Source organism: Ascaphus truei, chromosome 1 (genome assembly GCF_040206685.1).
Source record: "Ascaphus truei isolate aAscTru1 chromosome 1, aAscTru1.hap1, whole genome shotgun sequence".
Classification (NCBI taxonomy): Eukaryota; Metazoa; Chordata; class Amphibia; order Anura; family Ascaphidae; genus Ascaphus; species Ascaphus truei.
The window spans coordinates 312,109,673-312,127,948 of NC_134483.1; the positions used below are offsets into that span (position 1 = coordinate 312,109,673).

The 18,276-nt window shown below is 43.0% G+C and overlaps 1 protein-coding gene across 3 annotated transcripts in view; it reads right to left on the minus strand.

The window, feature by feature from the left end:
• CSGALNACT1 (chondroitin sulfate N-acetylgalactosaminyltransferase 1) overlaps positions 1-18,276 on the minus strand; it is a 438,610-nt gene that overhangs the window by 214,289 nt on the left and 206,045 nt on the right. For 2 of the 3 annotated variants that reach the window (XM_075605275.1, XM_075605285.1), the window contains one exon: positions 16,809-16,939. The exons of the other annotated variant lie outside the window; for it this stretch is intronic. The gene's annotated coding sequence lies outside the window, so the exon portion shown is untranslated. The remainder of the gene's footprint in view (positions 1-16,808; positions 16,940-18,276) is intronic. 3 annotated transcript variants of the gene reach the window in all.

The window sequence follows — 18,276 nt, forward strand, 5'->3', positions numbered from 1 at the left end:
CGCAAGCACGCGCATGTAGCGATGCCGCCACTATAACCTCGGAGTTAGAAACCAAGAATTACCACAGGTAACTTCTCCAGTAAGTATCTCAGGAACCAGGTCCCTAGAGCTGAAATAGTCTGATTCAGGGCTGGACGACTCCCCGGTAACAATCCTGTAAAAACAAAATGGAGGCTAGTTAGGGTGGATTGCTTCTTTACTATCAGATTATTGCTGGTGCTGATTTGGACTGATTGAACCCAGGAATGTATCAGGTGTATGTTTTAGGGCAGTGGTGGCCAACTCCAGTCCTCAAGAGCTACCAACAGGTCAGGTTTTCAGGATATCCCTGCTTTAGCACAGGTGGTGCAGTCGGAGACTGAGGCACTTATTGAACCACATGTGCTACAGCAGGGATAACCCGAAAACCTGACCTGTTGGTGGCTCTTGAGGACTGCCGTAGGCCACCCCTGCTTTAGGGTGATTGCAATTGAGGATGCTACTGCAAATGCTCCTTTACATCTCCACGCTCCGAAACTTCACTATCTGCAGTTTATAAAGGGCAGACTAAGGTGAAATAACAGTAGTAGTATATTTAATAGATTACTGTATGTGCCATTTTGCTAGGCAGTCTGCTGCCATAAGGCAGCTTCCAGCGTTGGAAGACACTGTGCAGCCCATTCAAGTCAACGGGATGTGCACCAAGGAGAATTGTTTTGCTAACATTCCCGTGGGGGATTATGGAAAATCCATGAATTTTCTAGGCAGCAGGAACCCTTTCCAATTTTCATCTGACTATTCCCGTTGGAGAGACTCTATTTATAGACACTTATGCAAAGAATGTTTCATTTTAGGTTGTTTAATATTATTCAGTATCTGATTTATTTTGTAATCAATTTGTATCACTTTCCCAGGGTGACAGTTTATATACAGCAGATTATCCACTCGAATCATCCCACACACCGACGGCAGACAGCGGACAGTTGTATTACGGATCCAATGTTAATCCGCTGCGGTGAGCGTCGGATAACCCGTTCCCACGTGGGATAATGCGTTCAGCGGAATGCATTATCTGCCCTCGGATAACCCGTTCCCACGTGGGATAATGCGTTCAGCGGAATGCATTATCTGGCCTCGGATGAGCCGTTCAATGGATAACGCACCGTCGTATAGCGAGGACCACCTGTATATATATATTTTTTTGTCACATTCACCTAGTCACTAAGCCCTTATTTGTGTGGTTTTTCTTACGAATTGTCTACTTTTAACCAAAAACCATATTACTGAAATAAGTTAACTTGGGTCTTAGACTTCACCTAAAAAGGCTGTTGTTATCAAAGTGTGTTCTCCACATTCATATTTAATATCTATCTGAGTTTGCACAACATATAATGAACAACAAAAATTCACCCAAGCAAAAGCTACAGTCAGTCACGTGAGTCAGGTGAGCGTCGGATAACCCGTTCCCACGTGGGATAATGCGTTCAGCGGAATGCATTATCTGCCCTCGGATAGCCCGTTCCCACGTAGGATAATGCGTTCAGCGGAATGCATTATCTGGCTTCGGATAGCCCGTTCCCACGTGGGATAATGCGTTCAGCGGAATGCATTATCTGGCCTCGGATAACCCGTTCCCACGTGGGATAATGCGTTCAGCGGAATGCATTATCTGGCTTCGGATAGCCCGTTCCCACGTAGGATAATGCGTTCAGCGGAATGCATTATCTGGCTTCGGATAGCCCGTTCCCACGTGGGATAATGCGTTCAGCAGAATGCATTATCTGGCTTCGGATAGCCCGTTCCCACGTGGGATAATGCGTTCAGCAGAATGCATTATCTGGCTTCGGATAGCCCGTTCCCACGTGGGATAATGCGTTCAGCGGAATGCATTATCTGGCCTCGGATGAGCCGTTCAATGGATAACGCACCGTCGTATAGCGAGGACCACCTGTATATAAATATTTTTTTGTCACATTCACCTAGTCACTAAGCCCTTATTTGTGTGGTTTTTCTTACGAATTGTCTACTTTTAACCAAAAACCATATTACTGAAATAAGTTAACTTGGGTCTTAGACTTCACCTAAAAAGGCTGTTGTTATCAAAGTGTGTTCTCCACATTCATATTTAATATCTATCTGAGTTTGCACAACATATAATGAACAACAAAAATTCCCCCAAGCAAAAGCTACAGTCAGTCACAGGCACTGCAGACTGCAAGGTGCTGTGAAATCCAGAAGCAAAAAAGGTACACACTGTGAGTGCTCATTTGCATTACCCAGAATCCCTGGCTGCAGAAGAACCACTACACAGATGAAGCGAATGTTATTGTGCCCGTTATTGCCTGAAAATGCGTTAACGCACACACAAATTTTAATGCATTTGCTTCAATTCAGTAGAGCCACAAGCTGCAAAATCGCATGATTTTGCTAACTTATGTCGCGATTTGGTTCCTTACTTTGCAATAATATCTGCAATATCTGATTACTGTGTGAGTATTGGGTTGTGCAGGTTTAAAGTACTTTATCATTGCGGTACCCTCAAAGTGATACATCAATGCAAACAATCCAGAAGAAGGAATATAAAATTGGCAGACGCACACAAAGGCCCTTTTGCCTCTATCTTTGGTTGAGCCTATTGGCTGCTACAGGGTCCCCATGGCAGTAATGGGATTAAGCGTCAGCATGACCTTCTCAGACTCCTATTATGTGGTTGAACATAAGTTACTGTTAATATAGCATGTGAATGGTACTTTAGGGCTATTTAACTATTTATTGCATATTGAGTTAATTGGAACGACCAGCTATTCGCATCAATATTTTACATATTAACACCCCATGTTATATTTTACATATTAACACCACAGTTCCTTTTTTAATAGTCATGTGGCAGGGATCCCCCTTCCTCCTGGGGGAGATCAGCTCCGTTGTTCTTAGATTAAAAAAGATACACTGTATTATTCTATAGTATAAACGTCTTGATTTATTGAACAGTGCCAATTTTATTCACATCAACAGGGAGTAAGAATGTAATAATAATACATAATTAATCAAGACATTCAAGTGATCGCTTGAAGGGCTAATCAACAAATCTGAACACTTACTAACTAGAGAAGCAAAGGCAGAAGTTTAGCAGCATACTGTAGTTGGGGCCTGTAACAGGGACTTATCACCGTGGAAAAACTTGACCCTGATCCAGCAGTGTGCTGGTTAAATGCACACCAGCAATCAACCAGACGCCACCTGGCTGGAAAGCCTGTTATGAGAAACAGGAACGAGATTCCTTAGCTCAAAAGGGAGCTGACCAAGGAAAAGAAACACTGCAGAGATTTCCTTAGCCCACAACGGGGCTGACCCAAGGAAAAGAGGGTCTTGATTGCATTCACAAGACAAGGGGACAAGACCTCTATACCTGGACACAAAGAGTGCCATAGCACACAAGGGTGCTGACCCAGGAGAAATCACAGATAAAGATAAGAGACTTTCTTTTTGGACTGTTGGGTGTTCATATGTATATGTATATGTGTTTGGGGTGGTAAGCAGCTTAGCTACCCTCCCAGTTAGATAGGGCTGGAGTAAAATGTGTAGTGATTTCTTCAAAGTGGAGTAGGTTTTTCTTTTACGTTTGTGTTTGCAGCGTTTAAAGGAACAGGCGCAATAAAGCCTTATTTTAATTTCACCTTAAAAACGGTCTCCATTGCATACCTCTGCACACATCTCTGACAGGGCTATATTTAGAAGTGTTCCATAAGACATCTCAGTACTGGAGGACATCTGACAGCCTATTCACTTGAATTGGGTCATAAAGGACCAGAGATGGTGGTACTCCATAATTTATTTTATTTATAAAATGTTTTACCAGGAAGTAATACATAGGGGCCTATGCAGAGAGCAGCGCTATTTCGAAATTCGCCATTTTTTGGAGAAAATCGCGCAGAAAACAGCAGAAAATGGCGAGTTCCGAAAAACGCGCCAATTTTTCTTTTCTATTTCTAAAACTCGCCTCGCGGCTGGCGAGAACCTCAATCTCGCCAGTTTTAAAAATATCCTAATGCAGAATGCGAATTTTTTTTTACACATTTCTGAAGCGCGCATCTCGCCAATTTAAACTCGCCAGACGCATTCATGTTAAACATAGCAGAATTCGCACATTTCTGCATATGGAGACTAAAACTCTCCAAAAAAGCTACTTTTTAATAAATTCGCCAATTTTAAAATTCGCTGCTCTCTGCATAGGCCCCATAGAGAGTTACCTCTCGTTTTCAAGTATGTCCTGGGCATAGTTAAGATGACAAATAATACATGGTTACAAATACAGTTACATAAGTGAACAGGGTATACATTATATACAAGACATAGCACGCACAGTTAGAGATTATATATATATATATATATATATATATATATATATATATATATATATATATATATTTTGTATATATATTATATATAAATATTATATTATAAGACAACTTCTGTGCAAGAAGAAAGCTTAGAACCCATCCATTGGACCATAAAGGGACACATTTACTAAGCCAGTGGTTCCTAAACCTATCCTCAGGGACCACCGGTATTAAAGCTGCAGTTCAGTCAATATCCTGCATGTGTGGTTTTTTTAATAAATCAGTTCTGTAGTAAGAAATAATACTTTTAGCATTTTCTGTTTTTAAAAAAACAACTTTGAAAGACCAATTTTCTTGTGTTCTATTTTAACAGCCATTTGCTAAGGCACTGCCCCTTCATGTCCTGTCACAAACTCTGGCACACCCCTTTGTCAGCACTGCCCTCCCTCTCTCTAAACGTGCACTAGCATCTGGTCACATGATCTTCCTCATAGAGTACATTCAAGGAAGCTGGAGAAAAGGGATCAGCCATGCATAGCAGCTCGGATAGGCGATTTCAAACTTATTACAGTGTTTATTCCATTCATTGCACGTGTATATAATGTAAAATTGTAATAATTCCATTTATAGCAAACGTGTATATGTGAATATTATTTAGATGTATATGTATGTTACTGAAATGTGGAGTGAGTGTGTAGGTAAATACACACAATACACTTCCACTGTATATATATATATATATATATATATATATATATATATATATATATGTGAAGTTATGTGAGTAAAAAAGTGACAAAAACCCTCCATAGCAAGGCAAATAGCAAATGGAAATATTACTGTATGCTCATTTGTATGTATATATATATTTATATACACACTTCAAATACGGATAGTGATTCACGTAAATGATATATATATATATTCACTTTCTGGGAGTATAAGAGTGACTGTCCTGTTGTTCCTTTTTTTGTATCCATCATTGAATGGTATGCACCCTCTCTTTACGTTTATTTTATACTAGCTGAGAGACCCGGCGTTGCCCGGGATGTAATATTCCCGCTCCTCTCTCTCTCCTCACCCCTCCCCCTCTCTCTGTTTGTCCCCCATTCACATCAATCCAGTTCCCCCCCCTCCCTCCTTTACAGCTTCATGCAGTGTGTGTGCGTCAGTCATTGTGTGTGCGTCAGTCAGTCAGTGTGTGTGCGCGTCAGTGAGTCTGACGCAGAAACACAAACACACAGACTGACTGACGCACACACACACAGTCAGTGTGTGCGTGTGTGCCTCAGTCAGTCAGTGTGTGCGTGCGGCAGTCAGTCAGTCATTCAGTCAGTGTGTGTGTGTGCGTGCGTGGGTGTGTGCGCGCGCGCGTCAGTAAGTGTGTGTGTGTGTCAGTCAGTGTGTGTGTGTGTGTGTGTGTGTGTGTGCGCGCGCGTCAGTCAGTGTGTGTGTGTCAGTGTATGTGTGTGTGTGTCAGTGTGTGTGTGTGTGTGTGTACCATTCATTGTGTGTGTGCGCGCGTGCGTCAGTCTGTGTGTGTGTGCGCGCGTCAGTCTGTGTGTGTGCGTGGGTGTGGGGGTGTGCGCGCGTGCGTCAGTCAGTGTGTGTGTGTGTGTCAGTCAGTGTGTGTCAGTGTGTGTGTGTGTGTGTGTCAGTCAGTGTGTCAGTGTGTGTGTGTCAGTGTGTGTGTCAGTGTGTGTGTGTGTCAGTGTGTGTGTGTGTGTGTTTGTGTCAGTGTGTGTGTGTGTTTCTGTCAGTGTGTGTGTGTGTGTGTGTGTGTGTGTGTGTGTGCAGCAGTCAGGGTGTGTGCGTGCGTCAGTCAGGGTGTGTGCGTGCGTCAGTCAGGGTGTGTGCGTGCGTCAGTCAAAGGGCAGGCGTGGGGGGGGTGAAGGGCAGGGGTAGGGGGGTGTGAAGGGCAGGGGTAGAGAGGGGTGAAGGGCAGGGGTAGGGGGGGTGAAGGACAGGGGTAGGGGGGGGTGGGGTGAAAGTGAGGCACAAATTGTTGGCAGGAGTAAAATGTCCCTACACACACACACACACAACGGGAGTGAGAGGTGGTGGAGAGTGGGACTGGCGCAGATCCGAGGCTGCTTGGCCCCCCAGCGGCCGGGGAGTTAGCGGCCGGGGGGGGTAAGGAAGCGGGCGGGGGGGTAAGGGAGCGGGCGGGGGGGGCTAAGGGAGCGTTGGCGACTAGGTTTGGAGGGCCGCGCTTACCCCCTTTGTGAGTCCTGCCCCCACCACAGCTGTGCACGTACATGAGCACAAATGTATCAGTCGTTGCCTGGTCACATGATCTTCCCCCAGAACTGACAGAGCAGCAGCAGAAAAGGAGAGTAGCTCAGAATTAATTAATGAAACCTTATTCCATTGCACGTGTGTAGTTAATGTTAAATATTAACAACTCAGTTAAAATCAAATCTGTATATATAATACTGTAAACAATATGTATATTTAATTTTATGTGAATGTGTACAATTCAATGTGTTATTAAAATTAATAATGGCTTGTTCTTGTATAGCGCTGCTAGTTTTACATAGCACTTTACAGAGACATTTTGCAGGCACAGGGCCCTGCGGAGCTTAGGTGTGTACAGTATGTATGTGTTTGTATGATATAGATATATATGCACACGCACGAATATACATGCGCACGCGCACACATACACGTGCACACGCACAGATACATGCACACACGTATACATGCGCACACGCACACATACATGCGCTCACGCACACATATACACTGTGTGTGCGCATGTTTATGTGCGTATATATTTATGGTATTGCTTGACCTGAGGAAGAGGAAAACTCTTGAAAGCTTGTCCCATGACACAAATTGTTGTTCCAAATAAAAAAAAGGTATCAATAAATACTGAAGAATATATATATATATATATATATATTTTTTTTAATATATATATACTGTATGTATATGTATGTATGGATATATAGCGAAGGTCAGCAGCCGGCAGCGGAGGGAGAGAAGGACGGCATCCTGCAGCGAAGCTCGACAGCGGCAGAGGACAGTAGCCGGCGGCGGAGGGAGAGAAGGACGGCATCCTGCAGCGAAGCTCGGCAGAGGACAGCAGTGGTGGCGGAGGGAGAAGAGGACCATGTGAATGGGACAGGAGCGGGACAGGAGGGCGGTAGGGAGGAGTTACGCTGTAGCAGCGGCAGACACTGGAAGTCAGAGAATACTTCTGTCAGACCGCTTGTGTGTGTGTGTGTGTGTGTACACACACACACACACACACACACACACACACACACACACACACACACACACACACACACACACACACACACACACACACACACACACACACACACACACCTACACCTCTATCTAGACAAATCACCCAAAAATCTACTGGCCCCAGTCCCACCTTTTAAAAAAAGAAATGGAATAAAATTCCTAGTCAGAACTAATAACATTTGTTTTTGACATAACAGTTTATTTATTGTATTACATTTATACTTTACTACAACTAGTCCTTGTCACTGTACATAGTTCCTTACTAATCTAGTAAAAAAAGTCAGATATAAGTGAGGGAGAGGGTGGGTGAGTGGGTGGGTGAGTGGGTGGGTGGGTGACTGGGTACTTGTGGTGACACACTAATATACACACACACACACACACACATATATACACACACATATATACACACACACATATATACACACACACATATATACACACACACATATATACACACACACATATACACACACACATATATACACACACACATATACACACACACATATACACACACACATATACACACACACATATATATATATATACACACACACACACACACACATATATATACACACACACACACACACACATATATATATATACACACACACACATATATATACACACACAATCACCACCTTGCTGCCACCACTGCTCCGGGACACAACCCTCCTGCATCTCCCACGCGCACGGGCAGGGAGGCAGGCACAGGGAGCGGGGCAGAAGGGGGCACATCTCCCGCTCCCCCCTCCCTTCCCCACCCCCCACAAGGCAGCGCAACCCCCCTGCATCTCCCGTGCGGGCAGGGAGGCAGGCACAGGGACCGGAGCAGAAGGGGGCACATCTCCCGCTCCCCCCTCCCTTCCCCACCCCCCACGGGGGCAGCGCAACCCCCCTGCATCTCCCGTGCCGGCAGGGAGGCAGGCACAGGGACCGGAGCAGAAGGGAGACACATCTCCTGCTCCCCCCTCCCTTCCCCACCCCCCACAGGCAGCGCAACCCCCCTGCATCTCCCGTGCGGGCAGGGAGGCAGGCACAGGGACCGGAGCAGAAGGGAAACACATCTCCCGCTCCCCCCTCCCTTCCCCACCCCCCACGGGGGCAGCGCAACCCCCCTGCATCTCCCGTGCGGGCAGGGAGGCAGGCACAGGGACCGGAGCAGAAGGGAGACACATCTCCCGCTCCCCCCTCCCTACAGGCGGCACAAGCCCCCTCCATTTCGCGCAGGCTGACAGCCACAGGCATCGGGCAGAAGGGGGCACCACACAGCGGCAGATCGGGAGCGAGCACACGTCACTGGGAGACTCATGAATATTCATGAGTCTTCCACTGACTGTCGGAGGCAAATTATAAACAAATGCCAGCTTTTATTATGTCACAAAAATTTCGCCGATCAATACATGGAGAACGGATTGACTGACAGCTATACAGTTCTTTAGGTAGATAGAGATTGCCCACATGAAGCTATTAAAGTAAAAAAATTAATTAAAAAAAAAAAAAAAAAAAGACTGAACTGCAGCTTTAAAGACTAGCCAATGCATGCAGCTAAATGCGCCTAATTTGCAAGTTGCGTTATCTCTAAACTTGGTCTGGATCAGGGCCTGAGCATACTGAGAACCACTGTACGAAGCCGCACTGAAAGGTCTCATATGGAGTAGCATTGCTTAGTAAATCTTGTCACTTATGTTTAAAATGGTGTCTGCTTTGCACAGAAATACTGCTCTGTCACTGCACTTAGCAATAGCAAATGTGTTTAAGAATCCAATGTTTAAATCCAAATTATTATGAGAACAAGAATATTAATTTTAAACTTTTAACATCAGGGTTGTTAACAATCATGTTCAACAAAGGGAGAAAACTGTAAAAATATAAGCACATATAAACATATAAATACATATGAATATATAAACACAAACACATACAATACACATATGAATTCATATAAACATACAAATATAGGAACACATACAACATATAATCACATATTTATTTCAGTACTATTGAAAGAAAAAAATGACCACCAAGAAAAAGTTTCCCATGATGACATGACTTTGGAAAGTTTCTACTGCAGTTCCAAGTCAAAAGTTGGCTTTGTGTTCAAATCATGTAGTGCTACAGATTTTCCATTAATGAATAATGTAAGATGCACTGCAACGTGAGGATCTGTATCCATGGCACTATTCCACATGCTATTTAAAACTAAAACCTGGTGTATTAAATATCAGCCGGCAGGGTAATAAGGTAAGCATGCTGTTCTGTACATGCTATAGAAAACACATAGATGCAAAAGATACAGTGTTACGTAAAGTGATATGTTTAAGGTAAGAGGCATGTATTGTTACATAGAGCATCACTGTATATTGAATGCTATATTCACTAAGTTTTGCTAAATCCATTAGGCACCTTACATTTCTTTTTCCGGAAAAAAATAGGATCTAATGTTTGTACCTCTCATACTAGAATAGAGGCATCATCTTTTATGATATAAAAATGTGTTAGAATAGTATAAATATATTTTGTGTCTCTATCAAACTATAACCAATACTGTAGTTGATTCAAAACAATAGTGGATCAGCTGCAGTATTTCCCCTAAATTGTCTTCTTTTTCTCTGCAGTTTCCACTATATTGACTAATGGCTTAATGTGCTCAATAATGTTATGAGAAGTGTTATAATGGTCAGTAGCAAGTGGTATAGATCATTAATAACATCACATGCACTAACGCTTATTTTGGAGTGATAATACAGTGATAAGGTATTTTTAATTGCTCAAATGTCTTAGCAATATTGGCATAACTAAATCAGCATTCAAGTTAACATACGGGATACAAATGCATATTCTTTCCAGATTCACTACATTCTAAAAACTGAATTGATCAAATAAATGTTGCTACTTTTTATCACATGCTCATGGCTGATGGAATCACAAAGCTGAATGAGAGAAGAAGGTAGAAAATGAGAGAGACAGAGAAACAATGTTTGTGCATTGATAGTTCTTAGTAAATAGACAAACGCTCCCTGAAATGCAGCATTAACAGCAATAAACTCCAAGGAAAGTGACAGACCACCAGCAAGGATTCCCAGCTGCCAGTGGAAGCCAGCAGTGGGGAAAGTTAGTCTGGCTACATCTGTACAGAGGTAACTAGAGAAATATGTGTCCTTGGTTCATAACTATAGACATAAAGGCTTTATCGTTCCCACGGGTATGACATAGTAGGATACTGTGTATTGTGATGTATTGCGCTGACATTGCCACTGATTCCTACGGAAACTCTTGTGCTATTCTGTGTTATACTGCAAAATGTTGTGTTATCTGGGGAAACAAAGGCACGTGCTATAGCTGTATCAAAATAATCGTTTATTTAATTGACTCTAGGAGGCAATGCTGTATCGACTGCCGAGTTTTCCGAAGTGAAGCATAGTGAAAACTGACCAGTAAATCATTAGCAGGCTAACAATCCAAGCTTCAAGGTACGCTTAGTTCCTACAATACTGTACAACTTTGGATGCACGGCCCGAATGTGGCACGGAAAACAGAGCTTGCATTATTGTTGTAATATGTTGGAAGCTAGACTTATTACATTAATATTTATAAATATTATTTCAGAAACGCTTGTCACTATTTTGTGCCCCAAGCGATATTTAAACATTCAATCAGATCTTGACGATTCTGGCCCTGAATTCATGCTGGTCACTGCAGGACTAAATACATTCTTACACGTATCACAGTTTGTTAATTATCTGAATAAATGACAGCAATCTGGGGTCTAAAGGGTCTATATATTAAAAGGCTTCCGACTGTGAAAAGGTAAAGCAATTCCGTTAAAAGTAATCATAGATTTTCATTTGATAAACTTATGCAATTCTTTCCCACTGGTTTTGATCCAGTTATACAGTTGGGAGACTTAGTAACTAGACCACTTAGGTGCAGCAAAGCTCTGTTAAGTCAGGGCTCATAACATCATCTTATCAAAATCAGTAACGGAGGTTATGTTCCCTGAGGTGGTTCAAGGTGGAGGCAGTACAAGATGGAGCTCAGGGAGCAGTTAGAGGATCTCATGGGGTTAGCACAGGCTAACCTTAGGGCGGCACAAACCACGCACTTGCACTATTGCAATGCCGATAGCCAAGAGTTCATACCCGAGCAGTGAGTGCTTTTTCTGATGCCCATTCACCATAACAAGCTAATGGCAATGTGGGCTGTATTGTACTCGGTCATCCGGTGTGTGAATTAGACTAATTATGTGGTAGCTCTAGATGAGCAGCAGGAGAAGCCAAGCACAGAGGTTCAGATGATCAGGTTGGGATTGGAGCCCAGCTCACTGCTCCCCACTGGGCACAGATGAGAGGCATGTTAGGAGCCTGTTTTTGGATAATCTGGGCAGGACGCACCTAGCTGATGACTTAGTTAACACCGGAGATCTGAGGCAACGTAAGAAGTCCACATACAAGGTCTCCGCCAAGGTGCAGCAGTGCATTGAGTGGGAGGTAGAAGAGATGCCAGCCTTAGCGGTCATCACCCAATCCCAAAGTCCATGGATCTCGCCGGTAATCTTGGTACTTAGAAGGATGGAACCACTCAATTTTGTGTTGACTACCGGCAGCTCAAGGCCCAAACTGTGGTGGACCCGTATCCTATGCCCCACACGGATGAGCTGCTAGACGAGCTCACAGGGTCTAGTTATTTTACCATTATGGATTTAAGTAGGGGGTACTGGCAAATCCCCTCGACCTCAGAGGCATGGAAAAAAATAGTGTTCATCACCCAAAATGTCTTGCACTCAGCTGAGGGGACCGGAACTTGACCAAGTGCAACTCAGGCAGTTGGTAGAGGTGGCAGATTTTCACAAACGAGCAGAGGAACCCATCAATGTCCAATTTAGTCTCGTCAAACTTTGGGAAGTTGCATTAGCTTAACTGGGGGCCCAGGTTAGCAACAGATTCCTGACTTTCTGATGTGGAGTTCTCCCGCCAGAGTTGGAGTCGCTCGGAAGCCTCTCTCTCTCTTAGTCCCAGGAAGATCATTGCTGCTACCTTATCCACAGGTGTGGGGTTGGGGCTCAAACTGTCCCATAATCTCCATTGGGCGGCCAGGGGTTCTCACAACCCCTCTTCATTACTGGTTCAACTATCAGAACTCAGACCAGAATCAGCACCTGCCGGGGCAATCTGTGGGGGAATTGCACCCCGGTCTGCTGTCTTGTCCGGCAGTTCAGTGTTGTGCCACTGTAAATCACAAAGGAGGTCTGCCTTGGACAGTCCTTTCATAAGCCAGACCCTCTAGTCTTTGGTCCAGACTCTGCATTATCTGGCAAGTGCCATGCTAGTGCAGCCCTGGATACTGAAGTCAAAAGTTTAACCTTTCCAGTGCTGGGAGATCTGCAATAATTGTGGCACTGAGCCTGGCGATTCCACAGGTGACACCAGAAAGTAATTCTGTCACATAATGGGGTTGGACCACACACACTTGTGGATCGTATTCACCAGGCAGAACACAGGGGTTAATAAACTAAGTAGTTTGTTCGGAATAAGTTACAGTAGCAGAAATCACAAACCACAACCAATCTACAATATGGTGAAAACTCTCTGAACTCTTCCTCGCTAGGTGCAGGGCGCTGCAACTGCTGAAACTAGTTGGCTCAAATAGAATTCACAGTTCAGGGTAACGCTAAGACATCTCTGCTGTCTCTTCCATGCACAAACAGTGGGTCACTGGACACCAAGACTGACCCTCAACAGCTCTGGAAGTCCAAGTTGATGCTGGCTTGTATAGTTTTCCAGTTGTCATTCAGAACCAATGGAAAACCAGACACTGACCAATCAGGGTTGTTCCTTTAATCTTTCCCACCAATCAGGAGGTAGTTGGTGCTGAGGAAGGGCTAATCAGAGGTGGGAGTGGAGCTAGGCTCCAAAGGAAGAACCACTAGGCCAAGACGCATGGGAAACTTGAATGGCCCAATCAAATCAGTACCAACAGGGCTGATGCTCTTCCTCACCTAGCCAAGCGGAGGTCCAGGAGTCCTGCTGGGTCCAACGCCTTGCTGCCGGGGAAGAACAATACACCGGCTTCTTTGTGGGTGTTTCCCTGGGCAGAGGTCCTCCTCCCTCCAACACTCCCATTGTTCCTAGTATACAGCACCATACCCCAAACAATGAACCAGCCCTCCTATCTGTGTATGCCTGGTACCCGACCATTGTCCTGGTTCAGAGATACAATCAATTCAACTACAATCTATTTAGATACAGGACTTAACGTACACCATCAAAACACAACTTATTAACAACGGATTGCTTTCATTCACCCAGGAGTTTAAAGTTAACCCTTGCAGTAGGATAGCCCTATTGACAGGCAGAGGCAGCATGGAGGTTTATTGTGGATGCCATGCTACCCCTGCCATCCCATATAGCACTTGAGACTTTTCCCAATATACTAACGCATGGGCCCATTACTACTGAAAACAGCATTTAACACTGTGTTAGTGAGCGGTGAACATGACTTAAGTTGAGTTAATGCCTCATTAAGTCAATAACAGAGCTTTGTAGATCTGGGCCTTAATGTTCTTTTAATATTTACAATGTATCATATTCTACATTTTGGCAAAGCAACTTAGGTCGACTATTATTCAATTAACACATTATTCAATTGTTCAATTACAATCTGCACCAAAAATATTACACGTTTTTTGATACAATTCAGCTCTCAGAATATTTTAAATCCACATCAGAAAAGTAACAATAACATACATTATTACATCTAAATTGCTACAGCTTGAGTAATTTGAAGCTGAATCTCAAATAACTTACCTAAATATATAGCCATTTTCCAAATTACTTGCTGGTGGTTCTCAAAAAGGTTCTCAACCTTTTTTGCATATGGGCACCCCTGGATGATTTTTAAAATGTTGTCACAGAGCACACACCCTTTTTCTCAAACTGCCCCCCCCCCCCTTCTTACATAGTACACTTATCACCTTTCTCCATCACACAGTCCCCATTCACGGCAGGGAGGCTGCCTTTCCGCACTCTCCTCTGTGCTGGGCTGCGAGAGGAGAGTGGGTGGAGGCAGATCACAGCCTCTCATTTTCCTGACAGTGGGGCATGCGCCAGCTGAGCAGATGAAAAAATGTTTTGATACCCTTGACAGAGGTTTGTGGCATCCCAGGGTACCATGGCACCCTTGTTGTAAAACACTGGCATGAGCAAAGATGTAAAGAAAAGGGAAGCATTGCTCTTGGTGCATGAGTATTTTGTATGTTCCTGATTGTTTTTTGTCTCCCCCCCTCTTATTTTTTTACACAGGTGGGACGCAGGGAGGCTACACCTGGTTTCTGAGATACTTACAGGGCAAGGTGCCGCCATGGTGCAGGGCAGTAGCGTCTTCTCCAGAGGAAACAAAATGTGGTTTAAAACTCCAGCGTTACATGAGGGATGTAAATAACATTACATGGTATCTTAATATACCTTATGTATGTATCTCGGGGGTCCCACGAACTGAAATTAACTTGGTTTAGCTATAGAGGCCCCCTGCTTTTCCTCCTGGTAAAAAATAAGGAGGGGGGGGGGTCAAAGGGGTTGACTGCTCCTTTAAATCATGATTTTGTGGTATTTTAAAGTAGATTATTTGCTGACCTGTCAATTAATATTGTCAACATTGTCTAGTACAACACATGTACTGTTCCTTCCTATGGTGATTGCCTTGAATTGCTGGCAGCCATTTTGAGTAAGGAACAACAGCTGAATATGTAATTTCTTCAGAACAGTAGTGTCATGATAAAATCATGAGATATTAAATATTTTAATCAATATGATACTTCAGAGGTTGGTCACAAATTGTGTTAAAAATACAAAGAATTGGGATTATGACAGGTCAAGACCCTTCCTGGGTCCCTACTGTTCTACAAAGAGGGCTTAAGCTGGGGGCTATCACTGATGGCCCACTAAAGTGATGTGTGTCGCTTAGATGGCTGTGGACAATTGCCAGTTCCTTGGCTGTCAGCCTTAAAGAAAGCTATAACATTCTTGAATGATCACTTGTGCATCACAAAGAGAGGTGACAAATAGGTCACCACCAAGTTGGAGGACTTTATTGACAATGAGGATATCATTTGATGACATCTATTCTGAATAATAACAGGTACATATTTGGCATAGTTGCAATAAAACGAATCAATTTATACCACACACTGCATGGGTAAGAGGTGCCTAAAACAGATATCTGTTTCTCCTGCGAAAATAGACGTTAGGCTGTAAAAGTTTAGATACAGGCATGTATATGGAGAGGAACAGGCTGTCAATCCTCCCGTGTAATGTATGGAGATAAACAATATAAATAGTGCAATAGAGTAATACAATAGTTAGCACACTCACAAGTGTCGCAGGATTTTCAGCGTCTACACTGGCGACACACTTTATTCGAGCTCGGCTAGTCCCACGAATTCGGGTATACCCGGGTGTATTGAGGTTTGTGACTGTTTTCTGCCCGAGTGCATTGAGTTATTTTCCAGGCAGGGATTGAAGCATTTTATTCCAGCTGGCTGCAATACTGCACAGTATATATATATATACTGCATTACAATTCATGAATTTATGCCATCTGGTAGACACGCGAAGCATTGCAGCCTATTAAATCCTAATCATTATCATTTAACAGATCAGCCGCCCATCAGCCAGGCATGAACCCAGGCTGGGAAGGCAAACGCAACGGGGCTTGTCAGAGGTGAGGAGCGGCGCATTCCAGGTATCTGCCAGGTACATACCGGGTATTTGCTCGAATAAAGTGTGTCGGTGCAGTATGAGAGTGACCCTAGGTAGATTCAAAGACTTCCTATTCACCTCTATATCTACGTCACATGCTCACTTGTGTGCTGTTCATGATAGGTGGTATACTGAGATGGATTGAGGGGAGATATTGTTAATTTGAGGGACATTTGGGAGGTGAAAAGTGGGCCAGCTAGAGAGCTGTGTACTAACCCTTGTCCCATATGCAGATCTTGTGCTCACAGGTGTGTCGTACATGACAAGTACTGTACGTTGCCCTGCGCCAACAACCCATGAAGTAATGCACCCAGACAACTCAGGATTACAATAAACTATAACCTATTTCACCCAACAAGGGCAGATGCTTTAACAACAACATTGGGAGCTTCACACATAAACACCAATCAGTTTTAATTATACAAAATCTTTGCAACACAGTTTGGCAAATAGTTAAAAATCAACTAACCTCTTAGTATATAATTGTTGTGCAACCTTCAGGATGCTTGTTGTATGGCTAGAGCAGCATATCCAATGTTGCAAAAATATTCCAGTTTTGTGATAAATGGAGGCTGTCCCATTTCACTGTTATAGACAACCCTGAAATGAACAAATATGGTTAAACTTAGATATGCTTACAAAGAGGTCTGCAATGCAAATGAGCTTGGGGGCGGGGGGAGCACTGCTAATTTTCCATGGTAAAACAAATTTCTCATCAAATCAATGAGTCGGTGTCTGAGTCGGCAAACAGCAAACATGATTCCCAGGGCTCTGCAAGAGGTTTGATCTCTGACATGCACATGGAATTATTCATGTTAGCAGTCACCTCAGCAGTCGGTGGCACTGCCTTGGAAGGAAACTCTAATCAGATAGATTTGCTTCTCAAAATTAGGATTCTTTTCTGCAAATAAATCAAATACACAGCACCTGATCACATGAGTCACAGGCTCATTGAAATTACATTAGAGGGTACACTGACTTGATATTTAAATCGAGTCATTCATCAATGTATGCAGCTGCTTGATTGAATTTTAAAAACAAACTATCTAAATGAAACAATTTTTTTCTCTTTTTATTTTTCCAGTAAAGTAAGGTGTTGCAGATGGTTTCAGCACAATGTAGTGTGTTTACTCTATTTAGGTGCATTCAGTTGCATGTAACTTCTGTGTACAGCTTGTAAAGTATCAGCTTTAAACTCACATACAAAAAAAAAAGAGAGGCAGTTCAAAGCTCTAGTCTAGTAGCTGTATTGGTTCAGGTGACACTGCAATCCCACGTTAACTTCTATTCAAGTCAATGGCACTCTTATTATCCCTGTTTATTGGCTCTCCCTCCCTCATTGACATTGTCAGACTGAAATAAAAGCTTGATCGGATATTAATGTTGTTCTATCCAAGTAGCAAGGGTTTTCCCCACTTAGAAAGATCAGTGACATTTAGGAGGGGCCTGCAGCATAATGATAATAATAAGAAAAAAATACAGATGATTTTGTAGAGGAGTTGCACTTTTATAAGCAGATGTATAGTATGTTGTATAGTGATATTATATTCAATAATCAAAACTAAAAAAGGTAAATTTACATTACAATGCAACTTTAAATTTGGTATTCAGGATGAAATACTTGCTTTGATTTTTCAGTAACATCATCTACTCTAATTGAATTACTTTTCCATTAGAGAGATGTTGTTGTAATGTTTATGAAATAGCAGTGTCTCCTGCAGAATGGGATAACACAAGCACTTCAGGCTGTAAAACGTCATTTATCAACTTCTGCCACAAGCAAAATAACAGTACTACAGTTAATGGGTATATTAATGACTACAGCTTTGATTGGTGCAGTTGTAATAAGGAGCTACCACTACTAAATGGTAGCAAAATGTGCTACAAATATTGTAAAATGTCCTTATTCTCTGTCTTCTATTAAACCAACACAATAC